General features: G+C 47.1%; 1 long non-coding RNA gene across 2 annotated transcripts in view; it reads right to left on the bottom strand.

Annotated features, from left to right (window-relative positions):
- LOC102968931 overlaps nucleotides 1-23838 on the bottom strand; it is a 31147-nt gene that overhangs the window by 6206 nt on the left and 1103 nt on the right. For both annotated transcript variants that reach the window (XR_006210432.1, XR_006210431.1), the window contains exon 2: nucleotides 3775-3933. This is a non-coding gene — a long non-coding RNA (uncharacterized LOC102968931). The remainder of the gene's footprint in view (nucleotides 1-3774; nucleotides 3934-23838) is intronic.

The following is a 23838-nucleotide window of genomic DNA, read 5'->3' as shown; positions in this document are numbered from 1 at the left end:
CTTTGCATCATGGAAATGTTCATCATAGAAAAGTAGAGAAAATAATATGCAAAACCCATAACTCTTGTAAGCATCTCTTATCTTCAACAATTACCAGTTCAAGGCCAGTTTCTTTTTTTCATCTCCTGCCCCCCCTCCCTTGCCATACACTTAACCCCCACCCTGACCCTTTGGGTTATTTTGAAACAATTTTCAGACGTTATATCATTTCATCTGTAAATACTTCAGTACATAGCTCCAAAAGATAGGAAGATGAGAACTTTTTAAAAAAACATAATCACAATGACATAAAAAAAATACACTCTTAATGTCACCAAATATCCAATCAGTATCTTACCCCCCCTCCCCCCCACCATCATCTCAGGTTTTTTCAATGTGTATTTATTTTTGAGAGAGAAAGCATGTGTGCATGAGTGGGGGCAGGGCAGACAAGAGGGGACAGAGGATTTGAAGCCAGCTCTGGGCTAAGAGCAGAAAGCCTGATGCAGAGCTCAAACTCAGGAACCATGAACCATGAGATCATGACCTGACCTTAAGTCCAACAGATAACCGACTGAGCCACCCAGACACCCCTCAGGTTTTGTTTGTTTGTTTTATAGTTACTCTGTGTGTTCAAGTCAGTATCCAAACAAGGTCTACACGTAGCTCTTGGTTGATCCAGATCTTAAATTGGGTTTCATTTACTGCTTCCCCTTCTGCCACTGGCCCCCACCTCCCATGCCCTACACTAGCAGTACATTTTAGACCATCCTGCTGCTTCCTGATTTCCAGTAGGGACTCATCTCTCCTGATAAACAAACAGCAGTGTACTGGAGCCCCTCTTTAGCATGTAACTTTCTGAGGCATGCTTGAACTTGGGTCCATATTAATGTCTCGGAATGTGTCAAAGAAAGGCACTCTGACTGCACACTGTACTGGAGGAGATAGAAGTCAATTTCACACTACAGTTGGTATAACAACTTTTTAAAAAAAAGTCGCTATTGGGGGATGTTCCACGAAAGTCAATAAATATTTTGCTCCACTGACACTGCCCTTGGTATCTCTTTTAAATAATAAATATGAAACGAGAAAGTGTTTGGACGGCAACACGCATCGGCTGCATCATGGCGACAGTGGCTCTTCTTCCTAAACCTCCTTAAGTTTCTTATTTTCTTTCTATGAAGTGGGATAAAACTAATAGCTTCACAGGGCAGTTCTCCCTAAGGCCTTTTCCCCAGTATTTCCCAAGCTGAGGCGCATCTGTGGAGGGCTGGTGTGAAGTGAAAACACAGGGAGTAACTGATATCTGTGAATTTATTTAGGTCATCATGATGTTATTAACCGCAGGGTTTTGACAGGATGGCTGTGAAATCTCCTCCCCAAGCTGGCGTCACTTAGGACCCAGGAGGAAGCACATTCTCCAGGCCTGTTTACTCTGTAGACCCTCCCCCGCCATCTGCCCCCCCCCCTCCCCCGGGCTTGCACTTCACCTCTGCACTTAACACCTGACCAGACAGAGTTAGGCACTGTAAACTTGGAGGTGTGAACCTCATTACTGCTTTTCTTATGGTGCATGCCTGGGATTTGTCCGGCTTTGGAACAGGCAAGAGTTCGAAGCAGATGGCACCTTTTCATGACTTGAGTCAATTAAGGAGGGATTCCAAGCCGGCTTGGACGGCCAGGCTGCCAGAAGGACCCTGGAGCAGCAGCTGGAATAAAACTAATGAAAACAACTACAGAGCAATTTGTGAAAATGTCAAGGCCAGCACAAACACGCTGACCCTTGTAAACCTTGAGGTGAACTTGGAGAGAGGTTGGCCCACCCTGCCTTCGGAATGGCAAAGGAGGGAGGGAGGCTCTTGCCTCCTGGCCAGTTCTCAGGTCTTTCCAGATGTCCCTAGTGCCTTGCCCCATTGCCCACGCCTGTCCTGAAGGGGCTCACCCCAGTGGATCAAACATCTGGGCCATCCGCTCCTTTCTCTAGGTAGACCTTCCTCCCACACAAAACTCCCTCCTGCCGTGAATGGAAGCGTATATACGTATATAACGAGGTGCCTGGAGCGTGCAAACCTAACAGCCTGTGGAAGAAACAGCAGCTCTAGAAAGGGGGTTGGATATAGCTCCTCGAGCCCATAAAAGACACCCAGAACCTAAAATAAGTAAATGTTAAGATTCCAGGCACACAACAACTCATCCTATTTTCTTCTCCTCCCTTCCTTTAAATGGTGCCGGCTGTATTCACCACTGTTTACACAAGAGCAAATGCCTCTGTCAAGATGAATGGACTTTCTGTAAGCTCACAGCTGTATAAGCTACAAAAAGTTACAGAGGTGATTAATGGATGAAGGCGGCAACTTAGCTTATATAGACACGGAGAAAGGGGCAGCCCAGATTGCAGTTTTGTTACTACTGTAGGTATCGAACCACGTGATGATTTCAGGACCCCTAAAGTCAATCAGGTGCAGATGAAGAAAGATTAACTGAGACTGGAAATAGGAAAATGAGGAAGATTGGCAAGACTGTTCTAGAAACAGAGAGCAGGAGGCCACCAGCCCAACTGATACAGACTTGGAGCAGGAGGGAGTGGGGACAGGGAGGTGGCATCTCTGGAGCCCTGGACCAAGCCAGGAAACCAAGAAGGGTTCTTTGCACCTTTCTTTCACATACTGCTCACACCCAGACACAACAGGACCCAGTGCCCCACTGTCTTTCTCCCAGCTCACTTCTGAATATGGCCCCTGGCTCCACCTTGCTCTCCACCCATTCATCCTCCATATTCTTTTCAATATTTTTCAATATTTTTAAACACCAGTGCAACTATTTAACAAGAGACTCCCTTTGCTAAAGCCCTTATGCAAACACACACACACACACACACACACACACGCACGCACACGCACAGACGCACTAAGCCCAACTCTATAGCTCAGTCCAAAGCTGTACCTCCCCATTCTCCTCTCCCCTGTGTGTCACTATCGCCCCCACACCTCCAACCTGCTCTCCCTTCCCAAGGGCACCATGCTTGTCTTTGCTAATTTTGTCTTCTCTGCCTTGCCGGCCTATCTACCCCCTTCTCCTGGCAAACTCCTACTCAGATGTCACCTCACCTGCCTTCCTCTCCTGCTGCCCAAGACCCTGTAAGCCCCTCCCCCACGATGCTGTCACCACTAGAATGACATGATATTTGTTCTTAGGGAGAACTACTTCCCCAGATTATAAACCCCTAAAGAAAGGTACTGTGCCTTGCTTGTCTGTGAATTCCTAAAGCCCTGTACAGTTTCTGACACACGGGAGGTACTCAATAAATGTCCCTCCGTTGAATTTCCTTGACTCTAACAAAAGCCCAATAAAACCTACTACTTGGCTCCTCGGCTTTGGCTCTCTCACCAAAACTGTTCTCCTTTGGTTCCTTTCCAGTCGTGGTGAACACTTGATCATTTCTGGCCTGCAAGACGCTGCTGCTTCCACAGCCTTCCTTGCTGAGCTTCTGCAGTTGGCCAGACTTGAGCCTGAGGAGCCAATGCTGGTGCCAGCTACTATAACCATTAAGCGCATCTCCCGCCAACAGCGGCCATGACCCGGGGCAAGGTGAGCATGGTCACTGGAGAACATTCAGTCGTTGCCAGTTGATGGAGCCTTCTCTGGTCACCTTCTGAAGCAGCACACAGCAGGTAGAATTACCCTCACCTGCCGCAGAGCTGTCTGCTAGGATACTTACCTCCCTGCAGACCAAATCATATTTTCTTCCATATACCTTTGCAATCTAGATTTCTGTCTCCCTTCTCTAGATCTCACCTACTTGGAGGTCGCTTTTCCAGCTGAAGAGGGCAAAGAAACATCTTGGAATGCTTTAGTCGCACCGTCTCAGGGACCGGGCACGGCATTCATACTGTTCAGGGGAGCCTGTGACTGAAAACAGATTCAGTGGGACAAGTGCTGGGTCCATAAGGCATTCTATTAAAAAATTAAGATAATGGAGAGCATTTATTATCATAGCATGCCCACATCAAAAAGGATAGTAGGTTAGTGTCAAAGTGTCATAGGAGCAACTTAGAGATCAATAAGCCCACACTCCCATTTTACAGACAGGAAACCAGGGCCCAGAGATGGGGAGTGGCTTGTCCAAGGTCACACAGCTGCATAATGCCGAGGCTGGCTCCATTCAGGGATTTTACCAGCTTCCATATTTAAGCTCAAGGATTTAGTGGCAAAAGCAGAGTCCAGGGTTCCCCAACACCTCCTCCCAACTCATCTCCCATCCCCTCTCAGTCCCCTTGCTTTTAAGGGGGTTGGATTCTGATCCCGTGGCCTACGTATTTAAAGTGCACATCTCACCCCTTACCAGACCTAAGGAGCATGTGTCCTGCCCCCATGCCCATGGAGTGGTTCCACTTAAGCCATGATTTCTAAACCTGCGCCAGACTACCTGGAGTGATTCTTTTTTTTAAATGTTTATATTTGAGACAGAGAGAGACAGAATATGAGCGGGGGAGGGGCAGAGAGAGAGGGAGACACAGAATCAGAAGCAGGCTCCAGGCTCTGAGCTGTCAGCACAGAGCCTGATGTGGGGCTCGAACACACGAATCTTGAGATCATGACCTGAGCCTAAGTCGGACGCTCAACCGACTGAGCCACCCAGGCGCCCCTGGAGTGATTTTTTTAAAACACAGAATCCTGGTCCTCATATTGAGGTTTTCCATTTCAGTAGGATGGGCCTTGAGAAACTGTAGTTTTTAAACTTTCACTATTTCTTGTAAGGCAAATTTTTAGGACCCCTACACCAGCTGCCCTTTCTAGGTCCTTTCTAACCTGGAGATTCTCTGCTTATGTATAATATGAAATCCCTCATGTGTGATTCCATCATTCCTAGTTAAAATTAAAAAAAAAAAAAAAGATACAGTCAGAAGTGTGGGTGTGTTATCTAGACTTCCAGCAAGAAAACAGGCATCCAGAGAGAATATGAAAGTCACTCAAGGTCACCAACAGACTGCCTCCATCAGTAGGAGAGCAGGACTTTTAACTTGCTGACCATGAGGTGATGCTGTCCTATAGAATAAGCAGCAAAAAGGAGACCTGTGACCCTGAATGACTCAGCCATTGCCCTGCAAGGTGAAAGTCGATTAATGTCTGTGCATCATCTCTTCGCCCATGACATGAGAGCGATAATGCTTTGCCTCCATTTCAGGTGACAGAGATGCTTATAAAACACTGAAAGTATAAAAGTGTTAAGAGAAGACAGACTGCCTTTTTAAAATAACTCAGACACGATATTCCCCCTTAAGTGGTTGTGTCGAGTAAAATTTCCATCTAGATCCAGCATGGTAATATGAACTATGAGAGCACTGACATCTTAAACCCCTGTTCATATAACTTGGGCTGAATGGGTGGCCTCACTCAGTGTGGCCACTTCAATTTATAATTTATTGAAATCAGCCTAACACCAAGATACGACTTTCTCATGTCAGTTCATTTCTCTCCGTCTCCAGTCAAAGCCAAAACTCCATTATAGACCTTCCAACACGGCAGGTGCCTCCGTGGGAAAAGTCACAAACCTTTTCAACTATAAACACCAGATGCAAGAAGCTGGAAACTGAGAGTTGGCTGAAGACAATTGCTTAGTGATGCAAAGAAGGTTCCTATAATTATTGCAGACCCCTTGCAGAACCACCGCATTAGCTTTCTATACCACCTTTGTCCCAAACCCCTGCTCATCTATGAGCTAATGGGAAACACAGGCTTGTTTAGTAGAATGCCTTGCAGTAGAACTGAAAGCTTAAGAAAACCTTGGATAAAACTTAACATAGATGTACAGGATTTCAGTGGCTACCATCTCCTGAGACTTAAGATCCAATCATGTTGAAGTTGTTTTTGCAATGTAGTATGTTCTTCCGCTTCTATCCACGTAATGCTCACACTCGGAGCTCTCTCCAGTTTTTCCATTGGTCTGTGGGATGAAAAGCTCTCACTGATCTTCACATACATTAGTGCGAAGCCACAGACAGAACAAGTATGCAGAAATATAGGGGAAAGAAAGAGCGATCAGGAAAAAATGGAGCACTGGGACAGAGCAGAAGGAGCAAAGTGGACACACAGTAAAACAATAAAGTCGTGTATGGAAACCAGAGAAACAAATGCAAAAATAGACAATGGGGATGGAGAAGGGATGGGGAAGAAGATACCTACATGTCAAAGAATGCATATGCCAGGTAGATGGTAAATGCAAGAAACAGTTCTCCATTCCAGATTGTTTTAAGTTGAGGCAGTAGGAGTGGAGGTGAGGGGTGACGCTTTTGCTGACTGGGAGGAAGAGTAAAGTCATGACTGCCGTGTGCTAACTGCCCAACACAACCCTGGACCAACAAGGCTGTAGGCTCCAGGCCCAGGTGAAGTCAGGCCAACCTGACAGACTAGCTTCAACATGGCGGCCCAGCTGCACACAAAGTATCTGACATCCTAGTTTCCAAGTCCATAGGGAATACAGGTGATGGCAGAACCCAGGCCAGTTTGTAGGAGGAGAGAGAATGCCCACTGGGCAAAACAAGTGAGGGTCTTTCCACCGAGTGGACTAGAAACTTGAAGGAGCCACCCTCAAGTTTGCAACTCAGACGAAATGAAGGCCTTCAGGGCTGGTATGCAGGGCAAGGTCCTCAGGATGGGAAAATTAGACTGTATGCTTGGCTCCCTACAGAGCCCAAGTGTCCAGCAGAGATAATTTCGTCATTACACATAGCACATACTGAATGATCACGAAGGGGTAGCCAGAATTCTTCCATATTCTGTTTTCTGCCTCGGCTCCTCCTTGGGTTTCTCCTCACTTTCTCCATCACTGTATGCTCCTCAGTGTTCTTAGACCTCTGTCATACAACAAGGGTTCCTTCTGACCTTACCAGAGGGCCTTGCTAGGTATCCATTCGTTCATTCATTCATCCATCCATCCATTCTTCATTCATCTTCCTTTTATGCATTAGCAACTTTGCACCATTACACCTCTTGAAAGTTATACCACTTTGTGACTTCTTTCTTTATAAATATAAATATAAATGACAACTCTTGGACTCAAAAACTCACCACAGAGATAATAAACAAGAAGTCGTATTTCTTCATCGGGGTTTCGAACAAAGACCATTCACCAACTTTCTTGACACAGCAGTTTATTGTAGAGAATATTATTTGGAACAAATTTATTTTTTTTAATTATATTTTTAACGTTTATTTATTTTTGAGACAGAGAGAGACAGAGCATGAACAGGGGAGGGGCAGAGAGAGAGGGAGACACAGAATCTGAAACAGGCTCCAGGCTCTGAGCTGTCAGCACAGAGCCCGACGCGGGGCTCGAACTCACGGACCGCGAGATCGTGACCTGAGCCGAAGTCGGCCGCTTAACCGACTGAGCCACCCAGGCGCCCCTTATTTGGAACAAATTTAAATCATAAGCCATGTTTGTGTAAACCCAAAACATTTTGTTTTGTATACATATGCCCCATGAGAGGATTGAAAAACAACAGCATCTGTGAGTCTGTGACCTGTTGTGCGCCTGAACTATTTCCAAGCACTCCCATGTTTAAATTTATTTTACCCTAGAAATGTTGTTCTGGGCTATGAATTTATTTTTAACCCTGTGTGGATACAGAAGTCATCAAAAGGTTAAAATACTGAGCAAGAAGAAAAAAGAGTAAGTACAATAAAGTTGTACTACATTACCTTTTCTGTATACACTGTATTGATTTAACTTTGAAATTGTGCTTATTCTTTTTTTTTTTTTAATTAGGTAATCTCTATGCCCAACATGGGGCTCGAACTCATGACCCCGAGATCAAGAGTCACATGCTCTATGGACTGAGGCAGCCAGGTGCCCCAAATTGTGCTTATTCTTTAACTTCATTTGTTGCCATTATTCAATTGATACAGTGTTCTATCTGTGAAAGTTGTTTGGTATCTTGGGATGGCACACAACATGGTTTTTCCCACTAAAATGAATAGAGGTTTGTTTGGGTTTTTTCCATGTAACAGCTTTTCAGTTAATTGCAGAATTTTCAGTACATTTTGAAGTCACTTATTGGGATATGAGTATACTATGTTCAGGGCATTCTAGAAGGCACTGGAAAGCCAAAGATGAATTGAACCCACATCCTGCCACCAGCTCATAATCTAATAAGAGATACTGATGGGTAAGCAGGCAACTGAGCAGTAAGAGGAATGTTCTAGCAGAAGTGCAGGATATTTAGTGCAACCAGGAGGAGAGGGGGAGCTCTCAGTGGATCTATGATTTCAAGGTGGGAGACAGTTCAGGGCTTTTGCTTAGTCTTCCTTCCTTCAGCAAAACAAAGATTCTTGTGTCTTATCCCCTTAGTACTTTGCAAGGTTGGTTGTTAATCTATAATAAAGTAATTCAAGGTGAGGAGCCATCCAACTAACTGTCTGCTAGGCAGCTCCACGGACACCTCAGCTCAGCTCACCCAAAAGCCAATTCTTTGTCCTCGCCTACAGGTCTGTCCCACGGTTGTCCGAGCCAGAAACCTAGGGGACCTGCTTAGCCCCTCCTTTGCCCTTCTCCACCCAATCTGATTCCCAAGCCCTGTCAGTTTTTCATCTTAAACTTTTCAGAATCTGCCTACTTCTCTCCATCCTTTTACGACCATCCTATTCCAAGCTACTGTCTTCCCTTCTTCCCCTGGGCTCTTCTCTTCCTCTAAGCATGACTCCCTTCCGTTCATTCTTCAGAAAGCAGACAGAGTGGTATCCTAAAGTCTAAATCTCTGTCTCCTTCCAGGCTAAAAATCTGAAGGGCTTGCCACTGCCCTCAGGATCAAGGCCATATGGATATCCACAGCTCTTTCTGACATGACCTCAGCTGTCCCCCAAGCTGCTCTTCTTTTGGTTTCTTACAGGAGCTTGTTCTCACACCTCTGGACTTGGTACTTGCTATCCCCCCTTCCTGGAACATCCCTCCACCCTTTTCCCCTCCTTGCTTACCTCACTTCTCCTCAGCTTTGTTCTATCTCTCCCTGATGCTCCGACAGGGTGAGGGACCCCTGTTTCATTTGCTTTTGAAGCACCTTTTAATTCTCCTGTCAGAGCTTAGATCACGGGGTATTGCAACCGATTAGTTTCCTCCCCTTTTAGACCATAGGACTGGAGGCAGGTGTCATGGGTGTCCTCCTCATCACTATAACCCTGCTGCCAAGTCCAGTGCTAGCATAGGGTGGAGGCCCAGTCTATTGAAGAATGAACGAGTGAATGAATGAATGAATGAATGACTTCCTTTATGAATAACTATAGGAAGTTACCTACGGGTAACTTTACTCAGGAAATGGATCCTTAAGAAGGACATTGTAGACAACAGTGGCAGGCAGGTGGGGAGGTATATCTGAAAGTGCCTCATCCGAAAGTGGGCCCTTCTTGGTCCCTAAAGGGCTGGAGCACAAGTCTGGGCTCCCTCTGAGGTCCCTCTGCTTCCTCTCCACATGGCCACCCTAACTCCTGCAATGACAGGGCCACATTCTGATCCTGGCTATAATATAACTACCCTCCCCAAATCTGAAGGCCCTTCTCTGAACATCTTCTCCATTCCCTTTGTGTTGCTGGGCTCTTCAGGGCCAATGTGAGGACCGGTGTCTGCTTCCAGGAGCAGATAGATCCAGGAGCCTGACCCACCTAATGCTGAGTAAATTTCCCCTGCACCAATAAGTTCTAGAAAGAACAATGGAAGATTAATTTAATGATGGATAGGCCAGATGTACAAAAGCAAAGCAATAATATGTCAATTTTATGACAACCAATACACTCACCGGTCAGATCTGTTTCCCCCTTTAGGAGTGAGGGAGGGACATTACAAATCCGAGCTCAGGGCCAGGCGGGGGTGGGGGGTTTCTAATCAGACTCCCTAAGTTGGGAGAGCAGAACACCAATTTGTTGATTTCTCTGCTCTTGCTTTTGGAACCACTGGACTGTTTAGGGGAACTCTTAAGAACTTCCCTATCAGCACCATAACTAATTTGTGGTTTCCCAGGCAACTCCCTCATTGGTAAGTAATTCAAACTGTTGTAAACTTTGTGGCAGAGCATTCTGGCAACATAGCGGCCCTGGCATTTTCCTCTTCGCTCTCAGCTCCATTCTCCTCCCTTGAAGCTCGGCTGGGCAGGCCCAACCACATAATTTGCAGGGCCGATGCAAAAATAAAAATGCAAGACCCCTTGCTCGGAAAGTATGAAGAATTTCAAGACAGTGACAGCACGGGGTTTTTCGAGGGATGGGGCTTTGTGCAACCATACAGATCCAGTGTCCCTGATACTGGCCTTGCTTCTCTCAGTTGGAGCTGGATTCTGCAAACGACTTTTCCAGACTTCTTTGGCATCTTAGTTCTGATTAGGTTCAGTCTGGGAGGCATTGGTGGATGGGAGGGGCGACTGGAAGGCAGGAAGGAAGAAAGCATTTGTATACTTCTCTTGCTTCCAGCTACATCTGCTGAAGCAGTGGGGCACCCTTTGTTTTCTCCAGAAGTTGCAACAGCGGGGTGACTATGGTTCCACCGTTCTGCAGGGACTCCGGTAGTGACCTCAGTGCTCTCAACCGCAAGCACAGTCATCAGCACTGTCAGCAGTGAATGTGTCCTGGGCTCTGGCAACACCCCCACCTTCTCCTCTTTGCTCCACAATCCGAAGGTTGGTAGTGGCTTCCTACAGTTACTAATCTAGGGGTTATCTCAACTTCCCCTTTCTGTTCCTTTAGCCCTTCCAACAATAATAATCATTCCCTAAATTAGGTCCCCTGATTGAAACAATTAGCATGGTTTCTATTCTCCCGATGGGATACCAGTTAACAGAGTAGCCAAATTCTAAAAATTACGTCTACCCATTGACCCAGTTATTCAGCTTCTAAGGATTTATACTCAGGGTATAACCAAGGAGTTGGAAAAGATCTAGCCAAAATACTGTTTATTACAGTGTTGTCTGTGGTGGCAAGAAGCCGGAAATAACCTAATTCCGAAATAGCCAACAATGCTCCCATTAACAATAATGAAATAAGAAAGACAAATATTAATGGAGCAGAATGTAATATAAAATCCAAAAAAGGACTCAAATATAAACAGAAATTTCGTGTATGGCTAAAGTGGTATCTCAAATCAATACATAGCAAGGGCAGTACAAGAAAGATAGTTACAGACCAATATCCCTCATGAACATAATGTAAAATTTCTTTACGAAGTATTAGCAAATAGAATCAAGAGATATATAAAAACGATAATAAATCACGACCAAGGGTGGTGGACTCCAGAAATGCAAGGTTGATTTCACGTTCAAAAATAAATTAATGTAATTCACTACATTAATAGAATAAAGGCCCTAAAGAAGCATATGACCATCCCCGTAGATATAGAAAAAGCATTTGTCAAAATTTAGGATAAAAAGTCTCACCCCACTAGGAATAGAAGGGTACTTTCTAAATGTGATAATGGGCATCTACAACCTACAGCTAATATCAGACTTAATGGTTATAGTTTCCTAGGCAACTCCATGCACTACAGAGTAGTTCAAATTGGCATCAACTTTGTGGAGAGGAACGTGGCAAGGCACAGCCAGCTGATTGTTTACCCATTTGCTGGTGGGTAAGATTAAGAACAAGGCAAAGAGATGCCCACAGCCCCTACTTTAAATCTTTTTTAATGTTTACTTATTTTTGAGAGAGAGACAGAGCACGAGCAGGGGAGGGGCGGAGAGAGAGGGAGACACAGAATCTGTCAGAATCAGGCTCCAGGCGCTGAGCTGTCAGTGCAGAGCCCCATGCGGGCTCGAACTCACAAACCGCGAGATCATGACCTGAGCCGAAGTCGGACACTTAACCAGCTGAGCCACCAGGCACCCCCCATGACCACCCCTACTTTAGACAACATTTTACTAGAACTTTTGCTTAGTACAGTGAGGTAAGAAGAAGAAAGAGAAGGCATAAAGCTCAGAAAAGAAGAAAAAAACCTGTCATTATTCAGAGATAACATGACTACACATGTAAAAAAATGAGATCAACACCTGGGGTGGGAATAACTGAATATCACTCGGAGAAAAGTTAAATGGGGTACACACTTCACAAATTACACCAGGAAAAAATTTTAAATAGATCAATAAAATCATAAAGGGCTCTAGAGAAAGCCGTGAGATAATTAATAATAAGAATATGGAAGGCCTTTCTAATTATGAAAATGACATCTAGAAGTATAGAAAACTGAAAAATACAACAACCACAAAAAAATTTCTGCATAGCACAAACAATAAGCAAAGTTAAAAAGCAGATGATGGGTTGGGGAAAATATTTGGATCCTTACTCACAGATAAAAGGCTAATGTCCTAATATAGAAAGACTCTATAGGGGAAAAGCTTACAGTCTGAATGAAAAAGGGTAATGGCTATGGATTAAAAATAGAAATAGCAAAAGCTATCAAACATATGAAAAGATACTCAACCTCACCTAGAATGAGAGAGGTTGAAAATTAAAAGCACCCTGAAAGGGACTCCTGGGTGGCTCAGTCAGTTGAGCGTCTGACTCTAAATTTCGGCTCAGGTCATGATCTCACAGTTTCATGGGTTTGAGCCCCTCGTTGGGCTCTGCACTGATGGCATAGAACCTGCTTGAGATTCTCTCTCCCCTTCTCTCTCTGCCCCTCCCCCACTCACACTCTCTCTTTCTCAAAAGAATAAAAAAAAAGCACCCTGAAGTATTATTTTTATCAATCAGATTGATTGATAAAAGATCAGAAACGTTTTTAACCCACTCATTGATGAGAATGTGGGGAAACGGGTACTTCTATGCACTCACTCATAGGCATGTAGAAATTGGTACAAACGTTGGGGACAGCAATTTGACATCTTTCAGAATTACAAGAACAGGTTATCTTTTAATCCGGCATTTCATTTCAAGAACCTCATCCCACAGCCGCATTGCCCCAATGCAAAAGAGGGTTATTTATGGTAATAAGTTTTTGAATTCCAAAAGACTCAAAGTAACCAAAAAACTGAGCAGCAGGGAACTTGTTAAATAAAGGTACATTTATATCAGAATTCTATGGCAGCCCTTAAACATGAAGAACCTATATGTATTGATTTGTAGTGATCCTCCAGATATATTAAGCTAATAAGGTACAGAGCACTGTTAGGATATTAACCATTTGTGTACAATGTGAGCAAGATACATGTATTTGCTTGGATATACATAAAATAGGAAGGATTTACCCCCCCCAAAAAAAGGTGGGGAGTAATACAAAGTTGTTTCTGATAGCTAAGGGACAGGGTTGGGAAAGAGATTTTTCATTATATAGCCTTTTATATTTTTTTAATTGAACCACGCGAATGCTTACTTATTCAAAAGATATATTCTCGTTTTCAATACCGTAGAAGAACATAATGAGGAATATGGAAAACATCCACAGAAAATTGCTAGCTGAAAATGAGATTTAAAAAGTAGAGCCTGATCTCACTTTTATTTGTTTAAAATGTAGAGATGTGTGGAGGTGCCTGGTGGCTCAGTTGGTGAAGCATCCAACCGGTTCAGTACATGATCTAATGGTTCATGGGTTTAAGCACCACATTGGACTCTGTGTGTACAGCCTGAAGCCTGGAGCCTGCTGGGGATTCTATGTCTGTCTGTCTGTCTGTCTGTCTCTCTCTCTCTCTCTCTCTCTCTCTGCCCCTCCCTCACTCACACTCCATCTATCTCTTTCAAAAATAAATAAAACATTAAAAACATAAATAGACAAAATAAAATGTAGAGATGTGTGTACTTGAGTTCACTTATGCCGTCTTAGGCATCCATTTGGGATCCGCCTGAGATGTGGACAGACTTTACTCCCAGAATTTGGGACTTTTCCTCCCGCGCTCTTTTCTCGAGTTTCTTCCCTTACTTTCCAGCCCTTGTGGTCACTCTAAAACGTATCCTGTGGCCCTTCAAGCCAATAATGCTGTCGGCTTTCTATGAATATTTTTAACTATTTTAAATGGCACAAATTAGGACGTCAAATTAGGACCCCCACGTCAAAATCCATAATAGACAGGAAATTCTCAGGTCATTCCCATCTTCCAAATGCCAACTATCTGTGTGCTTTGGTTCACCCTACAGGGGCCTCAGGTGATTGTTGTTTATATTTTGTCCAGAGTCTATTGCTGCCATCTGTAAGGATTGCTGCAGCAAGAGCTTCCTCAAGCTTCCCACTGGACGTGGGCCCAAGAAAGATTGCTGGCTCTCTACTTTCTGGGTGCCTGGGAAGAGCGTGCTTCCGGCTCCCCTTACAGCTGGGATGGTGACATGAGATGTAAGTAGAAATTATGACTTGAGTGCTCCAAAGGGTGGCTGTGCCATCAACCTGGGTCCCAAATTAATAGAGACCCCAGCCAATCCTTGTTTAAAATGCATTGAATTTAAAATGCAAGAAACAAATCTATCGCACCATGCTGCCTCTTTTATACAAATATGCCCAGCATCTTCACAAGTGGCCAAAATACCCCGGGGCAAGCCTTGACTATGTCCTTGCCTATCACCCTCACCCTTTCTTCAGCACCAGTCTAGAGTAGGGGAAGGGACCTATGTGTCCCCTCTTACTCCCACACACAAACTCAGGTGCCATCTGGAGATGTCACAAGCCACCGTGCATCTCCACAGCTTACCTGCCGCCACAGCAGAAAGAACTCACTCTTGGCCTGACAGCTTATTTACAGGGACACAGTAATGGAGAGAGTAGGAACACGAGCTCTGGACTCAAGGGTCCTGAGCTCAAATCCTAGCTTTGCCACGGTGGGAGCTTGGCTTTTCCACTTACCCTCTCTGAACGTTAACTTCCTCACCTATAAACCAGGAGTGCTAAGACCACACAGTGCATTTTGGGGTACCTGACATATAGTTAGCCAGAGTTCAAAACAAATTTTTTTGGGCTGCTTATCCTCTGTTTAGTCAACACTCAGCAAATTTTACTGAAAGCGTATTAACTGCCAGGCCCTGTTCTAGACACTAAGAATACTCCAGCCAAAAAATAAAAAAGAATAAAAATTTAAAACAGAATACATCAGCCAGCAAAACAGTTTGTATTTAGCAGGAGACAGGGAAGAAACAACAAATATAATAAATAAGCAAAATGTGTAGCAGATCAGCATATGATAAGTGACACAGAAAAAAAAGAAAATGTAGACAAAGGCAATCACAGGAGTAGTAGAAGAGCCAGGGCAGGTCACTTTTTTTTTTTAATGTTTATTTATTTTCAGAGAGAGTGTGTGTATGCACAAGTCGGGGAGGATCAGAGAAAGAGAGAGAGAGAGAGAAAATCACAAGCAGGCTTACCACTGTCAGCACAGAGACCCCTCATGAGGCTCGAACCCATGAAGCATGAGCTCATGGCTGGAGCCGAAATCAAGAGTCGCTCGCTCAGCTGAGTGAGCCACCCAGGTGCCCAGAGCGGACCACTTTTAGAGGGGGAGAGCTGAGCAAAGGCTTGGAGCAGGTGAGGGAGTGAACCATGCAGACCCCTCTTGGAGAAGAGGTTCCAGGTAGAAGAAAGAGCCGTGACAAATAAAGTGAAAGTGTGGCTCGTAAGTTCCCTAATAAGCAAGGTGGGCAGAGTGGCCGCAGCAGAGCGGGGGTGGGGTGCAAACAAGAGAGGAAATCAGAGAGTCACTTTTCAGGCAGATGGAATGGGCCTCGTCCCCATCCCCATTGCAAGCACTTGGACAGTTACTCCTAGGGAGACGGGGGTCTCTGGGGAGTTTTGAGCAGAGCAGTGATGTGACTTGATATGTACAGCAGGAAGAGCACTCTAGCAGTTGTGCTGAGAAAAGAAGGAGGGCAAGGTGGGAGCTAGAAGGCTACTGCAGTTAGCAACACAAGAGAGGAAGGTGGTGGAGGAAGTGATGACAGGGGCCAGATTCTGGATACGTCTGTAAAATATAGCTGAGGGGAGTTCCTGATGGATTAGCTGTGGGGTATACATAAAGAGCATAATTAAGGATAACTCCTCGGTTTTTGGCCTGAGCAAGCAGAAGCACTGGAATGCCCTTCTCTAAGATAGGAGGGCTTTGTTATGGAGCCCTTGAGGGGAGAAATAATCAATAGTCCAATCCTAATATGTTAAGTTTGAAATGCCTGTTAGATAACTCAAGTGGAAATGATGAGTAGACGGCTGGAGAGTCAAGTGTGGGATTCAAGAGCGAGGTTTGGACAGAAGATAAAAATTTGAAGTCATGGAGGCCTGGGTGGCTCAGTCAATTAAGCCTCCAACTCTTGATCTCAGCTCAGGCCTTGATCTCAGGGTCATGAGCTCGAGCCCCCCGTGCAGGGTGTGAAGCCTACTTAAGCAAACAAAAATGGAAGTTATTGGCAGACAGAAGTTAAGGATTCCATCATCAAGAGAATGAGCATAGGTGGAGACAAGAGCCAAAGAACAGGGCCGTGGGGCACCCCAATGTTTAGAGAGCCAGGAGAAGAACTGAAAACAGCAAAGGAGATGAAGAGAGAATTAAACTCCTTTCCCCTCCTTAAACAGTTTCTTCTCTTTGCTTCTCAGATGCCATATTTTTCTGTTTCCCTCGTACTTTCCTGGCCCACTCCTTAGACTTCTTTGCTTCCAGCTGCATGAAGGGAAATACCTAATAGATGCAGTAGGATCGGGGTCATTTGAGACCTTGCCAAGAGCGATTTTGGTGGCCCAAGGACAGTGAAAGTTGGATTGGCATGAGATCAAGAGAGAATAAGAAGCATAGACATACAGGCAACTTTGAGATGTTTGTTGCCAAGAAAAAAATGGCAAAAGGGTAATATTGGAGGGGGAACTGGGGGCTAAGGAGATACATATATTTACATACTTCTACATATAAAGGAAGGAAGGAGTATATCATGTTTCTGTATCAACGTGAATTATTTAGGAGAGGGGGACAACCAATGAGGAGAAGATGAGATAATTTCAGGAGAGACCACTTAAATAGTCAAGAGGGGAAGGGATCATGGTGCCAAGTAGAAGGGCAGGGACACTCCTCTCATGTGACAGGAAGGAAGGCAGAGTCAGAGGCAGGTAGGGTGGAAGCCATGGCCATGGGAAGATGAGGCAGTTCTTGTGAAATTGCTTGTATTTTTTATTTTCCCAGTGATTAAGAAGCAAGGTTTTCAGCTCCGGGTGAGGAAGGGGAGAGGTGGGGGGGTGGTGTTTGAGGATAGAAGGTGTCATTTCAGAGTGTGGGACAGGAAGCCGACTAGGGAAATGCAGAAGGGCAGTGTTGAGAGCCCACCTGAAATTTAGGATCAGAGAGCTAGTGACAACAGACAGCACAGTTGTCTTTGTCCAGTGTGTTAAGCCGGACAGACTCAGGGTTTTGCCGGGTGGGTGGCCCCAGGAAGAAGAAAGTGAGGGGTGTGGATGATACAGTGATAGAGGATAGACCATGAGATCTAAGCTGGATAGGAGGGATGTGAGAATCTAAGGGCAATGAAGAACGGTGAAAAAGTAGGTTGAAGGTCAAACTAAGGTGAAAGAATGGCTTAAATGGGGTTATTAGACTAAATAAGGTGGCAAGGAAAGACGTGTTGGTCAGGGAACATGACACGTGAAATGAAAATAGCAGCGGTGGTGCTGTTACTTAGAGGTGAAAAAGGTCCAGGGAACCTGTAGGACAAAGGCCCAAGGCAGGGCGGAGGGGGCAAATGGTTACAGTGTATGTACTGGGGTCTCAGGTCCTTATTCCACGAGGCTGCTAAATTCCCCAAAAATGTTAACAGGGGTGGGGTGGAGGGGGACTGCCCTGAGTCAGGTACAGAGTAAGCAGCAGATGGTGTAGTCTGATGGGTGGGATAGTCCCAGCAGCTGGGGGTTGAGGCTGTGTGGACAGGGGAGAGCTAGTCTGCCTTGAGTAAGATTCGCCAGCGTGGGTGCACCTGTTCTGTTGTGAATTCCACTCTCTAGTATCTCAGTAAGCCTCTTTCCCTCCTTGAGCAGCTGAGAGGCCAGTCAGGGTGAGAGATTTATTCAGGGTCATGGGGTCGGAAGGAAACCACCAAACCTCCAGGGCGTGCATTCCCCCTTCCCTTCTACCAAAATACCAAAGCTGTGTTTTGGATATTTAAAAGAACATTTAAAATGCCCATGTTTGTTTCTGCCTCTGTACAACGTTGGTGCTGCGGAGGACAGGGAGCTGGTAACCATGGCAGTGAAGCAGAGAGCTGTGGTCAAGAGGTGGCTTTTAAATGGGGGGTGAACTTCAGGCAGGCGGCACCCACAGCTCACCCTCATGGCCTCCTGGAGCTCTTTGTTCACTCAGCTCACTTAGGAAGACAGGATGAATTCTTCGCTGCTGGGAAACAAGCTTTGAAAGAGAAGGTTTTGTTGGCCTGGACTCCATAAAGAGAGGGTGTGTCCCTGGGAGCCGGCTTTAGGGGCTCTGCCTGAAAACCTTGGTCAGCAGGGAACTTTGGGTGCCCCGTTCTGACCAGGACAGGCTGTGATGGCAGATAAGACAGCCCCGCAGCATCCTGGATGCCGAGTTCTTACACACTGTCAGTTCTCTCACTAGCCATCTCTGGACAGGTGGCCACTCATGGGGGTGGCCCAGAGCCCTAGCCAAAAGGGCAGCCAGGCAGGGCCCCCACAGGATGATATCTGGTGCCAAGAGGAGAGAGGAAAAGGGCGGCAAGGATAGAGGCTGTCACCTCTTCCACATTCCTGGATGGGGAGCCCCAAAAGCCTTTCTTTCCAGGGCCAAGTGCCCCAAGTGGACCCAGGTCAAGGCAAGGCAAGGCAGGGCCAGGCAGGGCAAACCCAGGCCACAGCTCGGCGGGTCCAGGGAAGTCTCATGACTGCAGTGTTTTCCTGCAGGTTTCCCAGCTGCTCCGGGGCGGGAGGCAGCGTGGGGCGGTGGGGGCGAGGAGGAGGGAGGGCGAAGAGGAGCAGGGAAGTAAACAGGCGACTAGAGAGAGAGCCAGTTCCCTGTGTTCAGAGAACACCAGCCGCCTCCGGTCCCCGGTGGGTGGTTGTATGTGTGGAAATGAAACCGGGAGGGGAAGGGAGAGAGGGAAGGGTAAGCTGTTATCCACCCACCTCGCTTTTTCCCGCCCCTCCAGCCCACTCCTCTCTGGGGTGAGGGGGTGGGAGGGGGACGTTCACGGAGCGCCCACCCCCAAGTGCGCGTCGCTGGTTCAGCATTCTGTGAATCAGACACTGTCTCAGCAGCTCGTCACCTGCGCTCAGGAGGGGAACAGGGGGGCGGCCTTGGGACTTGGGAGAGGGGAGGTTGGGTAAGTGGAAGAGCCACTACTGGCCTGAGCGCCGGGTGACGCCCGGGGCTGGGAAGAAGGGCTACCTCCACCAGCACCTGCACACATCCCGACCCGGCCCCGGGACACCGGGCCAGAGGGGGTGGGACGGTGGCTTGGGGGCACAACTTAAGCTGGAATTGGCAGCAGGGGAGGGGACAGGAGTGTACGGCCGCGGGAAGCGAGGGGGTGCAGAGCCGGCGCGGGGCGAGCTGCTGCCCGCCTCCTGCCCGCGCGGGGTTACACGAGGTAACTGCGAGCCGGGAGGAGGAGGGAGGCGGCGGGGGCCGCGGGCCGGGGTGTCTGGCGCTCGTTGGACAAAGAGATGATGAAACGTGAGCGCTATATTTACCAAGGGGGTGGAGACCGGGCGGGGGGGGGGGGGTTGGTAAAAAGGACAAACTGTTCCACAACAACCACAGGAAACACAGCCCATCTGACTCACCGGGAGGGCCGCTCCGACCCCCTCGCGGGCTTAGCCCCGAGGCAGGCGCGAGGCTGGGAGGCTGGAGGGCGCGGATGCCCCCGGGCAAATCCACCCGGGGCGCTAAGGCTGGGGTTTTGGGTTGATTTACATAAAAAAGACACCTTAGATCCCAGGGGTGCGTGCGTGCGTGCGCACGTGTGTGTGTGTGTGTGTGTGTGTGTGTGTGTGTGTGTGGCTTTTGTGAGGCAGGAGAGAGCGCGGAATGGCAGGAATGCTTCCTAACCCCGTGGCCCGACCGTCGCGGGAGAGACTGCCTGCAAACTCTGCGAACACGATTCCTGCAAAGTCATCTCCTCCCGCACAGCCGGGCGGGCCGGCCCGCCCCGCCCGCGGACAGCAGCACCCGCCTCCCTGCTCTCCCCTCGCTCCCGCCCCAGCCCTGCTCGCGGCGCGCAGAGTTGGGGTGCGGTGCGGCTATGTTTAGAAGCTTATGTCATCCCGACACCCTACTCTGCAGTGCTCCCAGGGGAGCCCGCAGGGCAGGTTTTCCTCTTCTTCGCGGGCGTGGGGGATGGGGAAGGTGCCTCTACCCGCCCCACCCCCGCCAACACACACACATACGCACCTACCCAACCCCGAAGAGTTAAAAAGAAAAAAATGCAACCCCATAAGTTATGAAACAGGGTGGTGGGGGCGGTGCGCGCCAGCGGAGGGCGCAAACCCAAGGGCTTGGGCCTCGAGGGGCCGACAGCCGGCCCCCGCCCCCTCCAGCCTTCCCCACCTCCCGCCTGGGTGCGGGGGCTAACTTCAAGGTTAGCTCACGTGGGCGCGGGCGCCCGGAGCTCCTTGCACGAGTTTGGGGCGGGTTCCTCATCCCCCAATCTAGGGCAGTTTGTTCAACTGCAGTAAAGGGAGCTTGATGTTCCAGCAGGGAAGGGATTTCTGAGAACTGGGGCTGTCCTCAGATGAACTCGGCTCCTCCGGCTGCCGCTGCGGCGGCCGCCTGCGGAAGACTTTTTAAAAGGGCGATGCCAGGCCGGGGCGCGCAGCCCGCAAGTGGCTGAGCCGCCCGCCAGTCTGCGGCCGGAGCCGAGAGCCCGCCCCCGAGCGCGGGTGATGCACGGTGCGCCGCGCAGGGCCTCTCGGCGCGCGGGGGGCTGCAAGCTAAACTTATCCTCCTGCATATGTATGAACGTGTGGCCTTTCTGCTCGGCAAAGGAGAGGCCTGGAGTTTTGCGGAAGGCTGCTAAGTGGAGCGAGAGCAAAGTAGGACGTCGTGCAAGTTTTCGCGCGGGCCTGAGCCCCCTCCACCCCCCACCCCCGCCTCCCTCTCCAGCCCCTGGGAGTTAACCCACGTTAGGGCCTCAGGCGTCTGGGCAGACAGGTCTTCACCTAATTGTATTTCAATTTCAGAACACTGCCTTTGCTCGAAGCCAGATCCCTTCAGCCCCGCCTCCCCCTCCCCAAACCGTCTCCCCCTCCCCAAACCTTCAGCTGCCTTCCCCTGATTCCCCAGCTTTCACTAAAATGAACACGGCTTTGCCCCAGATACGTGCCGTGCCGTGTGCCTAGGTGGAGTCGCTGAAAGCCTAAGGGCCTGGGTCCTGAAAGATGTCTGGATCCAGCCCAGAGTGAGGTCCGACACGTGATCCCCCTACCCCCAGCGGGCCATCTGTTCTCCTTCCTCCCCGCCTGGAGGCAGGCAGCTCTGCCCAGCACCTTCCACGCCTCCCAGCAGGAAAGAGTGAGAAAAGCCAGAGTTGGCGGAACCCACTACATACCGAGTACAGTTCTTTAACCTAAACCTCCCTGGGCCTTGGACAGAGATGAGACTAGGCAGAATGAATTTTAGATTAAGCCCCAGGTGATTAGCTCCACCCGGTGAGCGGGGGAAACTCTACCCAGGGCTAAGTTTGGATTAAAAATCTCCTGGGGAGGTGACGGAATGGGCTGTGTTCCCCCTGGAAATACCTCAGTTGGCGCTAGGGTGGAAAATTTGCACAAACCAGCTTGCAGAAAGAAAAGGAGAGACTATGCAATTAAGGAATAAAGACTATAAGGGATTCGGACAAATTTATATTTGTGCCTGCTATCCCATTAAATATTGATTTAATTTAAATATTGATTGCCATAAAGACCTGTTTGTAGATGCACAGCAGAAACGCTGTTTAAAGAACCCAAGTCTTGCCCAGCTTTTCTCATTATTTGGGGGGGGGGGGGGGTCCCTACAGAATCTGGAGTTTGTAAGGGACTATGGAGATGTATGCATCTAATCCCGTGAATTCACAGATGAGGAAAGAGCTCTAAGAGGTTGCCTGGGGTCACACAGCTCACCTCAGGCCCTGGGAGGTGGGTTCTCTGCCCCCAAACTGGCCTAAACACGTGCTCAAATAATCAGTTCTCTGTAGGCACTATCTCTTCTAGAGGTGATAATAATTATTTCAGGATGCACAGAAAATAAAGACTTTGAGCTACAGGCCCATAAACCACTGTTCTCAAGAACTTGAATAATAAATCCAAGCCTTAGAATATAGAGAGGAAAACACATACTTATAAACTAGAAGCACAGTTACAGTCTTTGAATTCCCGTGCTCCTCCCCATTGGTTTGTGTGGATTTGAAATGTGTATTTACAAAGATTAAATTGGGGGAAAACAGACCTCTCATATTTATGTGGCATAATATATATTTTCCTGGTAAATTATTCATTGTAATTAGGAATGATTCATATTAATTTGGGATAATTTACTTTCCCAGAATTTAATTGGGACAACCACATGCTGGCAAAACCGTGTAAGCTGATTTTAATCATAAAACTATTATAATACACATCCCAATACGGCAAGGAGACCTTGTTGTTAAATTACACACACACACATCCTGATGTTGGAATTATTACCTGTAATATATATTATTTTGTGATATATATGTGTTTGTTTTTAACATATGAGCCTCAGTGAGGCTAGACTGTCTTTTCATTTCTGTATTCCTCCATACCTAGCTCCCTGAAAGAAACATAGGGATCTGGAGCAGAAATGAGTGGGAAAAGAGATAAAGGGGAAAGCATTCTATAATTCTAGAATTTCTGGGTTAAAAAAGCTATTCTAAAGCAAAGCAGCAGATACACTTATAAATATCTGAGAGAAAGTCATGTGTGCGAAATCTTGATTTTCTTTCATTACTTTCTTTTATAACTCTGAAATGACTGAGTTGGAAGAATTCAGGGGTTATGTCCAGTCCAAACAAAATTAAATTAAAGATAATTAATTAAAGAGAAGAAGACCAGAAGTAAGGGAGGGGAAGGTTTGTATTTTTAAAAAAACTATGATGGTTGATTCATTCAAGTTCCTTGATTACAATGTCCAAGGAAAGATGCAGGTTTTCCTTCGTATCTAGAATAATCCCAGTGTTAACTCTAGGGCTATCTGAAGGTGCCCAGTGCAATGTCAGTTCATGCAAATCCAAGAGACTGTACAGGCAGTCATCATGGAGACCGTGGAGAGATCCCACTGGTATTTGTGCTGGACCTTAAAGAAGCAAGCAAAGGTGCAATTACTAAATGATCATGTATCCTTGGGGACAGAGTTTGTCCCAGAAAAATTATGAAGTAGGCAAACTCCCCTGTGCTTCAGTGAATTCTTTTCTAAAATTAAGGGAATTGGAATTCAAGAACTCTAAGACGGCTTCACTTTTACACACCATGATGCACCTACTTTACCAAGATGGTGATGATGATAGTCTTGGTTGACCGCCACCCCCTTTCCATACTTCCTTTTCCATATAGTCAACCAATATCTTCTGTACCGCTTCAAAAGCAAAGTCAAAGTAAACTACACTGGCCTTCAAGCTGGGAGGGTTAATTTGGGACTCTGCCTTTAGAGACCACAAAACTGGTGTTAGTTTTTCCCAACCCTTCACCAAGGCTACCAGACAGTGGGGCCATGGTTGGACTTCAGTGGATCTGCATCACAGAGAGGCAGGCACCTTTCACACCCAGTGAGGACAATCAATGTGTTTTTAACCAGTTGTGCTGATGGCAAGCCTCCTGAAGAGCCATGAGTCCTAGATTCCTTTCTCACCTATCAAGATGGAAAACAACTGTCAACCATTCAGAGGGAGAGGCAAACTGAGTTAATCAGACTCCAAGACCCATGCTAATCATTG

Source organism: Panthera tigris, chromosome D4 (assembly GCF_018350195.1).
Source record: "Panthera tigris isolate Pti1 chromosome D4, P.tigris_Pti1_mat1.1, whole genome shotgun sequence".
Taxonomy (NCBI): Eukaryota; Metazoa; Chordata; class Mammalia; order Carnivora; family Felidae; genus Panthera; species Panthera tigris.
Note: the sequence above shows the minus strand (reverse complement) of the source record. Positions and strands in the feature narration are given on the sequence as shown.